Raw genomic sequence first — 16,515 nt, 5'->3', positions numbered from 1 at the left:
TAGGACAAGAGGGCACAACTTCAGGATTGAAGGACGTCCTTTTAGAACTGAGATGCGGAGAAATTACTTTAGTCAGAGGGTGATAAATCTATGGAATTTGTTGCCACACGTGGCTGTGGAGACCACATCACTGGGTGTATTTAAGGCAGAGATAGATAGGTTCTTGATTACGCAGGGCATCAAAGGGTATGGGGTGAAGGCAGGGGAGTGGGGATGGCTGGATGAAGTGGATCAGCCCATGATTGAATGGCGGAGCAGATTCGATGGGCCGAATGGCCTACTTCTTCTCCTATATCTGACGGTCTCTCTCTCTCTCTCTTACCTGCCGAATGAAATACAGGGCTGTGATCAGCTGTTCTCTCTTTGCTGGGTCCATATTAGTTTGTTAGGATTTGCAGCCACAAGTGTGAGGTTAGGGCCCAAGCACAGAGGGAGCGACTCCAAGGCAGATGAACAGATCACTAGTTTTTAGTGAGAACTGTGCAGGATAAAGGAAAAATGCGAGGCCAACAGGCCCGTTAACTAAAACTCTCAAACTGAAAGCTAACATCAACACTGTGGCTAGAAAGCGGTAACTTATTACTTGAGGAATACCTCTCCTTTAGAGCATCAATCGAAACAGACAGTAGTCTTCTGTCCCAGACACGGCCGAAGGTAATGAGCGGGTGTAGACGTTGCTGTGCTTTTGATCAGGTCTCAGCAAAACTGGAATGGGAGGAAGGGCATTAAATCCCACCACAATGAAACACTAATCAGCTGCAACATGCTTACTCACAAGTGTGCTTGCCAAGCCCCTTCCGCAGCTCACACAGACCCCACAGCGGAGTCCGTGGTTGTGACAGTAGCCCAGTGATGATAGTGGAAACAGATATGATAGTGACATTCAAGAGACTCTCAGAAAGGCAAATGAATAGTCAGAGAATGGAGGGATATGCAAGGTTGCTGGCAGAAAGAATTAGATTAATTTGACATCATGTTGCGCACAGACATCATACGGCTTGTTCCGGTACTGAACTGTTCTATGTTCGAGGGAGAGACTTTGCTAACCCCTCTGAAAGTGAGCTAGTTGCTGTGATCTTTGCTGTACAGTATGTCCTAGAGGGATCGTAAAGTCAGGGCTTAGAAACTCAGAAATGTTGCAAGTTGCTGGAGGCTTTAATGATTGGAAATGTTTGTTTACAGGTGTCTGCTGGATCAATAACCTTTAACATTCCTTACAGTTTAAAAGTGTCCTTGATTAATCTATTATTGTTGTGTATTTGTTAAACTTTTGAGAGAAAGCCACATTCAAAGCTTCAAAGGTTCATTTGTTAGCAAAGCATGTGTCCATATACAACTCTGAAATTTGTCTTCTCCAGATAGCCACGAAACAAAGAAAGAACATGAAGGTCTTTCAGAGAGTAACATCAAACGCACAGCCCTGTACAGAAAAGAACGACATCCTGATCATTAACACCAACCCAATCCCTCCCCCCCACACAAAATGGAACAAGAACATCGACCCCCAAAATAACAACCCTTCCCCCGCACAAAAACGAGCACAACAAAACATCAGCCTCCAAACCCAGTCCCCTAGCACAACCAGAAGGAAAAGGGACGGGCAATAAAACAACACAGAATATAAAAACATCATTCTGAGGAAGTCTACAGTCGATAAACACAATAGTCCAATCCATAAACACAGAACCACAATGCCATCCTCCGATAGCACCAACATTCATCGAAAGAGAGGGACACCACACGAGTGCAGAGGCCTACCCGCCTGTCACAGCAAGCCACACAGATAGGCTGCTCACAGAACCCTCCTCCTGCAGCGACGAAACGGCAGGCGGTCATCGCCCAAACTCTCGCTCGCCTTCTGCATTTGCCTCAATGTCTCAGTCTTCCTCTACGGGTTAAACAGCGATTAATTCACACTTTAAATGGTGAAATGGAGTCAAACATCAGCTCACACCGGTCTCGGTTTCTTCACATTGAGGCCGTCAGAGCACCAGCTCACTTCCTGAAATCTCCTCGGGGATTCCAAACTGTAAATTGCAGGCTCTATCCGTCCAGAAACATTTGTAAGGTGAAAACAGACATAAAAGAAGTAAAAAAAACTTTTTGTTTGCCATCTGGAAGATGTCGACTATAGGAATGTTGTACGCTGGCGCCATCTTGACCACCTTTTTCATGTTCTGAATTGATAGAAAGTAGGTGAGTGATCCATGAGTTTCAAAAGAGATTTTTCAAATTTTGAGATCCTGTGATTTGGTGAGAGTAAAGAGAGAGTGAAAGAGTGAGAGAGTGAGAGTGAGAGAGTGAGAGTGAGAGAGTGAGAGAGTGAGAGAGAGAGAGTGAGAGAGTGAGAGTGAGAGAGTGAGAGAGTGAGAGAGAGAGAGAGAGAGAGTGAGAGAGTGAGAGAGAGAGTGAGTGAGTGTGGAGGGAAAAGAGAGCAGATGAGGCTGAGTTTCAAAAATGTTTCTTGAAGCTTGGCAGCTTTTGAGATTCTGTGATTCAGAGAGGGTGAGAATGAAGGTTGGATACAGACCAGATAATAACAGAGATGAAGAGCAAGATAGGGATTTTGAATTCACTCCATGTTTGATGAAATAGACTGTGACCTAAGGAAAATTATGATTTTTTAATCTTAGACAAAGTTGCTTTGCTCGTGATGAGCTAAAGTTGGGAGGTGTTTTACCTTTCCTTTAACTATGATATTCCAATCCCTTGTTAGTTATCTGAACTATAGTTGGTGAAAACAAAACATGAACTGGGTCATGTACAATTCAGGAAGATATAATAAAACTCACATGGATTTGGAATATTGGCTCAAGGCTTTACAAATAGACAATACTGTTTTGGTAATTTTGCCAAATAGTTTGGGACAATTAGGAGGAATCATAAATGCTGTTTTCCTCAATAAGAATGGGCTTATTTTCTGTTTCTGACAAGCTGAACCAAACATAAATAGTCAATACTCCTGTTCAAACTGCTTTTCTGGAGCAAGAGTTCACTGGGAAAACTACTACTTATTTTAACTTAGTTACAGTAAGGAGCAATCTTTGTCTGGTACAATGCAAATGCACAGATCTAGTGATCACTTCTTACATATCACATGCAAATAATCAATAAAACTAAGAGCTGGAACACTAACTAAAAATGTAATTTGAATTGCTGAGTTTGTCAGATAGCAATAATCTGCAGCCTGAGAACAAAGGATTATAATGGAATAAAAAGGCAAATGAGGGGGCTGTGAATGAGTTGCCAGACACTGTTGGGTGGCAGATTTGAAGTTCAGCTGTCTGTCCCTGCTCCCGAGTAGAAACTTTGAACCTCACCCAAACAGGGTCAAACATACAGTGGTAGGTTGGGGTAGGGAAAGGGGACGTTCTGAGATTTGGAAGCCCAAAGCTGCATCATAGAATGGAAACTGCAGGGAGTGAAGAACCACATCTCTTTCTGTGTATTGCAGATGAAGTAATTCTGCGAGTATTGAGGGGAAGTGACAGGGAAGAATGGAGAGGGAGGTGATTAGTCATTAATTTACCAGGTTCCATGGTGGAACATCCGGTCTATCAGGACTCAGAGTGTCAGTCTACAGTGATCCAGATCAGAAACATTGAATAGGCTCCAGAGCATCAGTCAACTCTCCCATCCAGAATGGGCAAGTTGATTCCGATCACGTAGATGGACTGCTTCAAGTATCAGCAGAGTTGTGTCTCACATGAGAATATTTCTCCTGTTGTTCCTTGTGCCACCTTGGTCAACATAATGTCTTCACTTCCCTGGTCTTCTCTTGGCCTGGTCTGCCTGATCCTTCAGGCTGTATTCCCCATTCGTCATCGGCAGTGGAGAATCAGAGGGACGAAGTGAACATTCATCGTTAGTGGATGGTCTGGTGCCCCAACACTGCGTGTGGGACTGGGAAAAGGTTGAATCATGTGGCTACACTCTCTATGGTTCCTGATGGGACTGCACTAGGTTAGCACTGACACAGATGTTGTTATTTGGTTTCCACTCCGGCCATCTTGTCTACCTGGGAGTAAACCGTGCTCATTGAGGCAAATCCAGTTTCCTTACCACAGCCGTCTTCAGTGACGACAGGAGAAACAACTCTCTCTTGGGGTTCTCACAGTCAGCAATGAATTGCTCTTCTTTGGTGCAACTCCATTACGTTTTGTTTCCAGTGCTCCTTTGTAGTTCTTGAATCGGAATCAGGTTTATTATTACGGATGTACGTCGTACAGTATATATGTCAGATGTCATGGTCAACTTCTCAAAACAATTCATCACAGTGGATGTGAGTGAAGGACTTTTCCCCCCCCCTTTTCCAGTCCCAATGAAGGCTTTGGACCCAAAAGGGCGACAGTTTATTCTCCTCCACCGACGCTGCCTGACGTGCTGAGGTTCTCCAGCTGGTTGTGTATTGCTCTGCATTTCCATGGTCTCTTGTGTTTAGAGTTCGATAATGACAAGTTACATTGAATTTATTGTAACTTTCAATATTAATTTGAGCAGTCCAGACTCTACAAATGCTATATTATTGACTCAATAAAAGGGTAAAAGAACCCAGCCAACAACATTCAATTTGTTCTACAGATGCAGAGTAGAGAGCATCCTAACGTGTTGTGTCACTGCATAGTACAGAAACAGCACGGAGGCAGAGAGGAAGGCTCTGCTACTGGTTGTCAAATCTGCTCAACGCATCACCAGCACCAACAACCTGCCATCAAGGACGTCTATGCAAAAAGGTGCCTGAAATGGCCAGTAACATTGGAAAGGGTCCCACCAACCCTGCTCATGAACTGTTGGACCCACTCCCATCAGGGACAAGGCTATGTAGCATCCACACCAGGACCAGCAGACTCAAAAACAGTTACCTTCCCCAAGCAGTAAGGCTGATCAACCCCTCCACACCCTCAACCACCACTATTTTATCATTTTGTGTCAGTCACCTTGTGTGGAGACACTCCTGTGCCTAGTATCACTTTATGGACATACAATCAATTGATGTATATAAGCTATTTTATGTATTTGTGTTTTTATTGTTATTATGTTCTTTACCATATTGTGTTTCTTTGTGCTGCAGTGCATCAAGATCTAGTATTTTGTTCTCCCTTACACTTGTGCACTGGCAGTGATGTTAAACAATCTTGAGTATTGAATCTTGAACATGTTTTGCATTCCCTGAGGATGAGCTTATACAAATCCACATTTATTTGTCTCAAAACTCTTCCCTAGGGACAAAAAAATCAATATGAATGACCGTCATTGATACAAAGCAACTTTTGAGCCTTTTTATGGGAGAATGTATCTTCATCTTCAGTGTAGTAAGCTGCCGCAGAGTCAGTATTGAACCTCTGCACCTGACTTCCACTCCATTTAATCCACTGGAAAATAAGCACTGGTAATTCCGTACTGCAACTGCTCCTGCAGACTGTCACTGAGCTGGCATAGTGAGATCTTACTGCACCATCTCTGGTATCTGGCTACTACTCCTACTCGTATAATAACACAATTCTTGCCTCTTCTTCAATGCTGAGGGCAAAAGTTCAAGTCCATGAGCAAGGGTATTCATACCCAGGATATAAATACCCTGAAAATCGGCTTCTGTTTTGCACCGGAACACAGGACAGGACAAACATTAATTAGATTGATTTAAATTACCATACAGTAAATCACACAGTTTACAGGATAAAAAAAATAAGAACAAATAAATTGACAACATAAATGCAACTTGAGAAAAATATAGGCTGAGGTAGAATTAGTGTCCTTCATTGTGGTTTAGGAACCTGATGCCAGGGGTGACTAAGCTGTTGTTGAACCTGCTGTCATTTAAAGCAACAGGGAGAGGGAAAGCAAAGTGGTATTGAGGCCAAGATTGGATCAGTTGTGATTTTATTGAATAATAGGCTCCACCTGAAGGGCCAAATGGCCTCCTCTTATTCCCAATCCCATACCTCACAAAGCTGACGAAATTGCAAAGTTAAACCTGCTGGGTTAGTTCAAGCCAATAGGATATGCAGTGTACTCATGGAATGCCCTGGGATCATTGTGCAGAAGAGAAGGAGCTTCATCATCTGCTCATTTTACATGTCCAAGATGCAACACACCCACTGTATTTGACATAAGTGTCACGGCAACCTCAGCTCTGTCCCGTGGCCCAGTCCAAGCTGAGGAATCAGTTTGTGCTGCTTGATTTTGTTTCAGAGAGTGGTCTGTCAGTGTGTGAGTGGCAAAGTTTCTCAGGTTACAATCAGTTTAAACAAAACGTTCTCATTGCAATCACAAGTCAGCATTCCATTTGAATTAGGCTCGGCAGCTACAGCTTCCTTAATTTCTACACATTCACTATTAGAGGGAGTAGATCGCCACCGGGAATCCACAAATGTCAACTTGAACGTGACCTGTGCCTTTGAGGGTGGCACTTGCCTATTTTAATGTGTGGTGCTGCTGTAGGTGGTGGCTTTCAAGACCAGGGAGGTTGACTGGGAAAAGAGGAGCACCTGCACAACTTGGCTCACCTGGACCAAGTCCGTAGCTGAGAACGTAGGCGAAAATGAAGACAAGGCTGCAGTACGGCATCCAGCTGACAAGACTCTGCAGAGGAAAGGCAAGACAATGTATCAGCTGTGGGGAAAAATGCACACCACCTCACCTCCCCCATCCCTCACCTTTGTTCTGCCTCATTCATTCCATCTCACCGAGGACCACGGTGAAGGTACGAGAACAGCAAACATGACGTCCAGTTAGCCCCTCATCCATCCTCACGAGTCGCGGTATTGTGCCAGTGAAATTTATTGTTAAATCATCCCCCGTTACTTTGCAAAGTAGACCAGATATTAGTAACTACAAAATCATACAGTACAGACAAGGGCCAATAGTCCACTTTGCCTGCGGAACTTCTGCAAAAAACGTGTCCAATTTGTCCTATCCCGTAACCCCAAGCTATTGACTTGCTGGTGTTATCTTTCCTAAAGATCAAAGTACCTTGAAAGTTATTAACAAATCTTCCTCTTAACGATCTTCAAATAAAACCGAACATACCAATTCACTGCATTAAAAATCCTCCTCGCTTCAGCACCTTTGGCACTTTTCCTTAAGTCTGTGGTTACAGGCCTCCTGCCAGTTGAAATGATGACTCCCTCTTACCTCAATAATATGTTTATGTCTTGAATATATCTATTAAATCTCCTTCACTTCCTGCCTATAAATGGAGTCCTTTGATGCTGGTACCATACAAATAACTTTCCTTTTATAACTCATAGCATGGATAATGCATAAATCTTACATTAGTTTTCTGCAGGAATAATCATAGTGATAAATAGACAATTCCCTTCTCTTGCCAAAACCCCAACACACTGGTATGAGTAGTTTCAGTCCTTCATGGCAATTGGAAAAGATTGCCCTTGGTGTATTTAATATGCATATATATACTTAGGGTAATTGATTTACTTTTTTTTTCAGATGTTGCCATAAGATACAGGAGCAGAATTAGGCCATTTGGCCCATCGAGTCTCCTCCGCCATGTCATCATGGCTGATCCAATTTTCCTTTTAGCCCCAATCTCCTGCCTTTCCATATCCCTTCATGCCCTGCCCAATCAAGAGTCTATCAAACTCTGCTTCTGCCTTAAATATACATAAAGACTTGGCCTCCACAGCTGCCTGGAGCAAAGAATTCCCTAAATTCACCACTCTCTGCCTAAAGAAATACCTCATCTCCATTCTAAAAGGACACCCTTCTAATCTGAGGCTGTGTCTTCTGGTCTAAGACTTTCCCACTACAGGAAACAACCTCTCCACATCCACTCCAGCAAGGCCTTTCCACCATTCGATAGGCTTCAATTAGGTCACCCTTCATTCTTCTGAGTTCCAGTGAGTACGGACCCAGAGCCATCAAACGCTCTTCATATCACAAGCCATTCAATCCTGGAATCATTTTTGTGAACCTCCTTTGAATCCTCTCCAGTTTCAGCACATCCTGTCTAAGATAAAGGGCCCAAAAAAGCTCACAATACTCCACTTTATAAAGTGTCAACATTACATCCTTGCTTTTATATTCTCGTCCTGTTGAAATGAATGCTAACATTGCATTTGCCTTCCTCACCACAGACAGGACAGACGTGACTTTGTTTAACGTGGGGAGGCACAGCCACCGCACGGTATCGTGACAGATCAGAACCATGGTCCAGTGGCATGGAATGCAAGGCCTTCCTTCACCTTTCACCTTTCACCTTCACTGCTGTTGTGATGTGTCATTGCCTTCCCTCAGCTCTGCTGCTGAGGTCTTGGTTGGATCACTCTTTGCCTGGTATGTCCCTCCTGACCTCACCACCATGGTAACCCTACCAGGAGCTAAGCACCAGGTGGCTGAACTCCAGACGGCATCTCTCTTGGGATCTTGGGCACTCACAAGCCTCTCCACCATGACAAGGTGACGATCTGTGGAGAATCTTACAGCCTGGCCACATGCCCTCTGACCTGCTAAGAGGACAAGAAGCATCCTTTTATACTCATCCTACACTCATCCCATTTCAGTCTCCTTGCCTTCCATTCAATCCCCCAAAGTTCTGCCTCTCATCTACTGCCTAGGGCGGCCGACATACTGACCGACTCGCGTGCCTAAGAATGCGGGAAGAAGCCAGAGCAAGGGGGAGGAAGCTGTGTGGTCACGGGGAGAATGTGCGGACTCTATACAAGCAGTTCCAGAGGGCAGGACTGAACCAATGTAACAGGAACTGATGGGCAGAAGCCCCAAAGCTCTGCTGCTCTGTACCCTGAAACCGTTCCTGTCAGGCCTCCTCATCTCCATTTCGTCATACTTTCTACACTTTTTTTAATTCAGCCCTCAATATCCCGAGACTTACTGGTTCCTCGGACGTGTTAGCCTTATCATTCACCTGTTGGCCCTGAACTCCTACGTTGATCAGATGTTGACCCATCTACAAGTAGCTGTTCACAGCAAAACACACAAAATACTGGAGGAACTCAACAGGTCGGTCAGCATCTATGGAGAGGAATAAACAGTTGATGCTTTGACCAAGACTCTTCGCCAGTCTATTTTTGCCTGCATGATGATACTGAAATTGGCCTTCTCCAATCCAGGATCTCAATTTCCGGCCCATCTTTAACTCTTTCTGTAACTCCATTGAAACTTATAGAGTGGGGTCACTATCTCGATAAAAAATCTCCCACTGACACTTCAACCACTTGCTCAGCTACATTCTCTAAGGATAGTTCCAGTGTCGTCCAAGCTCCTGTAGGAACATCCACACACTGGCACTGGGCATGCTTTAAAATTTTCACCCAATATCTTTAGCATCAAAGTTGAAATCTCCCATTACGTTTACCCTAGTGGTCTCACATTCCTCTGTGATTGCTGACATATCTGGTCTTCTATCTCCTACTTCTGTTAGAACAGGGGTTCGCAGCCTGGGACCCACAGACCCTCACTTAATGATAGGGTCCATGGCATAAAAAAGGTTGGGGACCCCTGTGTTAGACCAATAGTATATCCTCAGCAAAGTGATTGTCCCCTTCTATTTTTTATAAATTCTGTGCATATGACTTCATTTGAAAAGCTTTCTCAGATATCCTCTCCCATTACTGTTGTAATGAACTCATTAATCAATATTGCAACGCCTCTTCCTCTTTTCCATCTTCCCCCTCCCCCCAAAAAAACACTGCTTTAATAGCAGGAACACTGTATAATATGATGAATGTGTGGTGAAATGAGGGAATGTGAGATGAGGGGACTGTGGGTGAAGTTTTTTTTGTCATATTTTGTCTTATTTCCACTAGGACAAATACATTCTCTTTATTCTATTTAACATGTCTATCATTTTAAAATGTCACAATTAGATACTCATTCATTTGACAAAACTCAAGGTAATCCAAGCTGGTAAATGGACAGTTGACATTTCGGGTCCTAACCCTTCACCTGGACTCGAAAGAGGACTGGCTGATGACTCAGAATGTAAGCTGCCCGTTTTCCTCCCCAAGATGCTGCCAGGCGTACTGAGTTCCTTTATGTGTTTGTCCAGATACCCAGCACCTGCAGTTTCTCTTATGTCCCTAGGTAATCCGTGTTGTTTCATCCAAAAAGTCTTTTTTCTCTCATTGTCTCCTTTTTTGTCCCCCCCGTCCCCCTGAGGCCTGTAACTGTCTTTTATCTCTTTCGTTAATGTCCACAGATCACAAACCTGAATAGTTATGAATGCTAATTTAAGGGCTCGCTCTTTCCTTCTGGCTTCACCCATTGTTGCTCACCTGCAGAGCAAAGGAGATCGTCAAAAGTGCTGTCCACAGGCTCATGAAGCCTAATCCCCCACAGAAGAGGGATTTTCTTCCAGTTCATTCAACGAAGAAACCCTGTACATTAAGATTCACAGAATAAAACACAGAGTTACAGTGAAGCTCTGACTGTGGTTACCTTTTTCTTGGCCTTGGGAGATATTTAGTGTTAATAAATTTGGATTGAAAGGTTTATTCCCTGATCTCATGGAACTCTGATGCTGCTTTTCGGTTTGCAGTCCTGGGAGAGTAGGCTCTGAACCCATTTGTCCTGTTGGTGTTGTCGGAGCATCATTAAGTTTCAGGCTATATCAGCACCGATTCATCTGTGCTGGGGATGGTCAGGTACGTAACATGGGTAGTTCTACACTCTTCAGCCACTCTCTCTAATGGGGCATTAATGAACTAAAATTATTCCTTAATTTGGCAAATCCAACAGAAATCTGCTTCAGTATGAAGCTGAACAATCCATGGATCATCGTACTGTTATCAAATTCAGAAGAAGCTGAGTACTTCGGATGTGAAGATTCACACATCAAGATAGAAACTGATTCCAATATTTTCACTTTATATTTTACTAGGGCAGAAAGACTTCCACAATGCTCTGTAAAACTCTGGTCAGACCAGAGTTCTGTGTTTAGTCCTAGTTGCTTCATTATAGGAAGAATGTGGAAGTTTTAGAGAAGGGGTAGAGGAGAAGCCTGCATTAGAGAGCAGGTCTTATTGGGAAAGACTGAGTGAACTAGATCTTTTCTCTTTGGAGTGAAGCAGGATGAGAGGTGACTTAGTAGAGGTGTTTAAGTTAATAAGAGACAGAGATAGAATGGACTACCCTCACCTTTTTCCCAGGGAGGCAAAGGCCAATCCCAGAGGACGTCCTTTTAAGGAGAGTGGAGTAAAGTTTAGGGGAGATGTCAGAGGCAGGTTATTTACACAGAGGGGTCAGTTCCTGGTATAGACTGCCAGGGGTAGTAGTAGAGGCTGATACTTTGGAGACATTTAAGAGACTCTTAGCCAGGTACACGGATGAAAGAAATATGGAGGGCGGTGTAGAAAGGAAGGGTCAGACTGATCGCGGAGTAAGTTAAAAGGTCGGCACGACACTGTGAGCCGAAGGGCCTGTACTGTTCTATGTCCTAACGTAGCTTAAGCCTCTTACATTGTGCAGTGATTTAGGTTTATAAATGCAATAATTTCAGACATATTCCATGCACTTCTAGTTAAGTGGATCATCATTTTCAAATCTCTGAGAGCAACCTCAACAGTGACAACTGTGTGATGGCTCAGGCTGCCTGCCACATGGGACCTACTCTGAACTCGACAGCAACGCTGGTCTGGTGCCATTGCTTCACAGCTTCAGATGCCTGGCCTTGATCCTGAGCACAGACTCTGCCTGTGAAGCGTTTTAACAGGTAAATTTCCTCTGGGCACTCTGGTTTCCCGTATCCCAAAGCAGTGTCGGCCGGTTAACTGGCTTCCGCTCATAATCTCCTTTGTTGTTTAAAGACACAAAGGGGAATGGTCCTAGGAATGAGAGGGTTAATGTATGAGGAGCATTTGAAGACTCCAGGCCTGTATTCACTGGAGTTTAGAAGAACCGGGGGGAATCTCATTGAAACCTGTCAAATACTGAACAACCTGGAAGGAGTAGACGTGGAGAGGATGCTTCCTATAGTGGGTGAATCTAGGACCAGAGGACACAGCCTCAGAACAGAAGAATGGCCACTTAGAACGGAGACGAGAAGGCATTCCCTTAGCCAAAGGGTTGTGAATCTATGGAATTCATTGCCACAGACATCTGTAGTGGCCAGGTCACTGGGTGACTTAAAGTGGAGGTTGGATAAGTTCTCGAGTAGTAAGCCTGTCAAAATTTACAGGGAGAGGCAGGAGAATGTGGTTGAGAGGGGTCATAAATCAGCCATGATGGAATGGTGGGGCAGACTTGATGGATCCGATTCTGCTCCTATGTCTTATGGTCTTAATGGAAATGATGGGACGTATGAGAGAAGTTAAGTTGCAGGTGTACTGGGAAATAATGAAGGGTATTGTGAAGATGATGAAAGTGCTCACGGCCGAGCTGTGTTGTTAGAAGCTGTGGGTGTAAGGGACCTGCAGGTCTCCGTGTTCGGTTGATTCTGTTCATGATCTCAGTCAATCCAAGAGGGCACAGCCAAATCCCAAAGAGGAGGCCAGTCCAGAGAAATCCCAAAGAGGAGGCCAGTCCAGAGAAAGCGGCTTCCACACCTGATATAACTAACCGACCAAAGCTACGAGCCTCCCCCATCACCAGCCACTTAGACGGACATTGTACCTACACAGATCATCCAACATGAGGGTTTCAATCAGCCCGGTTCCAATGGACACGTACGGGATCATATTCCTGGAAATTCCTGCCACATAGAAAATCTCAAAGGCGTATGAATAGATCTGGAAAACAAAAATTGTACTAAGTTTCTTGGAGAAAAGTTTTTTTTAAATTGAAATTGTTTTTTTAAGGTGCCTCATTATCCAACAATGTATTGATGTATTTTAAAAAATCGCCTTCTTACGCAATCACTGTCACGGGAGCTTAGACAGCAATTCAGCTCCTCTGTGCTCTGACTCGCTAACCCTCAGCTCACAGACCTTCAAATGTTTTTCTTTCTAATGTTTAGCATCATTCTCCTGTGTCTCCATCGTCATAGTCACAGTTATAGAACACTACAGCACAGAAACAGGCCATTCATCCCATCTAGTCCATGCAGGACCCTTATTCTGACTAGTCCCATGGACCCACAGCTGGACCACATCTCTCCATACCCTTCTTACTTATGTACTTATCCAATGTCTCTTTATACAGAGCAGACATGATGGGCTGAATGGCTTAATTCTTACTTATGTACTTATCCAATGTCTCTTTATACAGAGCAGACATGATGGGCTGAATGGTTTAGTTCTACTCCTATATCTTATGCTCTAAATGCTGAAACTGAACCTGCATCCACTACATCTGCTGGCAGCTTGTTCCCTTTTCACCCTTAATCTATGACCTTTAGTTCTAGTCTCTCCCAGCCTCAGTGGAGAAAGCCTGCTTGCATTTACCCTATCTGTACCCCTTCATAATTCTGTATACCTCTATCAAATTTCTGCTCATTCTCCTATGCTCCAGGGAATGAAGGCCTTTGGTTTTCATGCATATAAATTATATTGACTAAAGAACATGGTGGTGTTTAGCTAAAAGTATGTCTGCACTCCAACTATAGGAAAGCAAGACGAGAGGTGGAATAAAGAGCTTACTCCTTGCTTGAAATAAAACATGACATTGGGTAGGAGAACAAAGAAACCCGATAGTATGGATACAGATATTGTTAAAAAATGGCATCCAGTTTGAGTATTGGTGCAAAATGAATGGAAAGGCTGGCTGCGGTTACTTCATTGATTATAATGGACGTAAGGATCAGAAGAGGTTTAAGGAAGCTCACTCATTGAGCAATTGCACAAAGTTTCCATCAATCAGAGAATTGAGAACCAAAACATCACACAAAAAAATGGAGGCAGAGATCAGTAGGTCAGGCAGCATCTATGAAAGGATGGAAACAGTCGACATTTCTCTTCCTTGGCCCAAAATGTTGACTGATTATTTTCATCCACGGTTGCTGCCTGACCTGCTGAATACCTCCAGCATTTTGTGTGTGTGGCTCCATATTTCCAGCGTCTGCAGAAGCTCCCATGCCTCCTTAGCATCATAACTTAATGGATCAGGGCTCATGCACCTTGGCATTGACCCTTGAACAGATTACAGCAGGATGTTGCATGCATTCAAGGTGCTCGTTCTATAGACAGGTACTGGGAGAAGTGCAGACAAGATTTGCAAGAAGATTATCGGAACTGAGAGCATGCAGTTGTCAAGAAAGACCGAGCGTTCAATGACTCTATCGTGAAAAAGAAAACAATAGAAGAGGACACATAAAAGAGAGTCTATAAAACTATTAAGAGGTTTCACGGGCTGCGCTAAGTACAAGGAAATGTTAACCAATCAAATAGAGAGATTTAGGAAGAATTGCATTACGTGAGTGGGTGGAACCTGCCCACGTGGTGTGATTAAAGCATTGCTATTTCTATCAGAAGAATCAGTGGTTATGTTGCCTATCTTTTGTAAGCTCACGTGCTCTATTATGATGTTAACTCCACTTGTGTGTCAATGGTTAACCAAGATATAACCTGCATCTGCTGTAGTTTCACACCATTACCTGTTGGTGGTGCTGTGGAGTGAGTTTCTAAAATCTCAATTTCTTCTCAATCCAATGGACAGAAAAAATACCAGGCAGCAGATAGAACACCATTACACGAGGAACAAAATGGAAGTGTGACCATCATTGACTGAGAGGTTTACTAGTTTATTTTATACAAATTTAAAAGTAGGGAGAATGCCAAGTTGTTTGAATAGAGATCAATGTAATCAAATTCCTACCTCCCAGTCTTAATGTGACACTAATCCACTTAAAATAAAATGAACAGAGGAAACACTGTGAGTGTATTACTGACAATCTGCAGCTAAAAACATTCTACAAAATGCAGCCCTTATGTCCAATCATGTTATGGATTTATATTGCATCTCCACTGTTCGAATGATAAAGGCTCCATTTTGTTTCATTTAACCCTTTATTATTGCTTTATGCTTCACTCACTGTGAAATGTACAGGGAGTATTCTGTGACTGTATATGTGCAAGATGTTTCTCTAGGGAATTAGATAAAGTTAAAAGGATGAAGCAACCACATTCTATAGAATTCTGCGTCTCTGTAAAATAGATCAAAATAAAAAAAAGGGGTAAAATTTTGGGAGGAAGGTTGGCCCATGTTTACACAGAAACATAGAAGAGTACAGCACAGTAACAGACCATTTGGCTCACAACACTGTGCTGAACCAGCTGAAAAGCAAATCAAAAACACCCAAACACTAATCCTTCTTATCTACACCATGTCCATATCCCTCCATTTTCCTTACATTCATCTGCCTATCCAAGTGTCTCTTGAAAGCCTCTAATGTATTTGCCTTTACCACCATACCAGGCAGCATATTCCAGACAGCATATTCCAGGCATCCACAACACCGAGTTAAAAAAAAATTACCCCTCACATCCCCCTTGAACCTACCCCCTCTCACCTTCAGTGCTTGCCTTCTGGGTCAAATAGAACTGTAGGCAATACTCCAGATGTGGTCCAATCAGAGTTTTATAAAGTTGCAACATAGCCTCAACTAATAAAAGCAAGCATTCCCCAAGCCTTCTTAACCACTTTTATCGAGCCGTGTAGCCACTTTCAAGGAGCTATGAACTTGGATCCCAAGATCCCTCTGCTCAGCAACACGGTTATGGACCTTGCCCTTCACAGTGTACGTTCTGAGTGGCAGTGTTAGCTGTGAGGAGGATGAAGAGTGACTTGGATAGGTTGGGTGAGTGGGCAAATTCATGGCAGATGCAATTTAATGTGGATAAATGTGAAGTTATCCACTTTGGTGGCAAAAATAGGAAAACAGATTATTATCTGAATGGTGGCCGATTAGGAAAAGGGGAGGTGCAACGAGACCTGGGTGTCATTATACACCAGTCATTGAAAGTGGGCATGCAGGTACAGCAGGCGGTGAAAAAGGCGAATGGTATGCTGGCATTTATAGCGAGAGGATTCGAGTACAGGAGCAGGGAGGTACTACTGCAGTTGTACAAGGCCTTGGTGAGACCACACCTGGAGTATTGTGTGCAGTTTTGGTCCCCTAATCTGAGGAAAGACATCCTTGCCATAGAGGGAGTACAAAGAAGGTTCACCAGATTGATTCCTGGGATGGCAGGACTTTCATATGAAGAAAGACTGGATGAATTGGGTTTGTACTCGATGGAATTTAGAAGATTGAGGGGGGATCTGATTGAAACGTATAAAATCCTAAAGGGATTGGACAGGCTAGATGCAGGAAGATTGTTCCCGATGTTGGGGAAATCCAGAACGAGGGGTCACAGTTTGGGGATAAAGGGGAAGCCTTTTAGAACCGAGATTAGGAAAAACTTCTTCACACAGAGAGTGGTGAATCTGTGGAATTCTCTGCCACAGGAAACAGTTGAGGCCAGTTCATTGGCTATATTTAAGAGGGAGTTAGATATGGCCCTTGTGGCTACGGGGATCAAGGGGTATGGAGGGAAGGCTGGGGTAGGGTTCTGAGTTGGATGATCAGCCATGATCATAATAAATGGCAGTGCAGGCTCGAAG

The 16,515-nt window shown here is 43.5% G+C and overlaps 1 pseudogene; it reads right to left on the bottom strand.

Annotated features, from left to right (window-relative positions):
- Positions 1-601: 601 nt before the first annotated feature.
- Positions 602-16,515, bottom strand: part of LOC140193376 (solute carrier family 2, facilitated glucose transporter member 11-like) — an 80,808-nt pseudogene continuing 64,894 nt past the window's right edge.

The sequence above is a fragment of the Mobula birostris genome, unplaced genomic scaffold, assembly GCF_030028105.1.
Source record: "Mobula birostris isolate sMobBir1 unplaced genomic scaffold, sMobBir1.hap1 scaffold_576, whole genome shotgun sequence".
Lineage (NCBI taxonomy): Eukaryota > Metazoa > Chordata > Chondrichthyes > Myliobatiformes > Myliobatidae > Mobula > Mobula birostris.
Note: the sequence above shows the minus strand (reverse complement) of the source record. Positions and strands in the feature narration are given on the sequence as shown.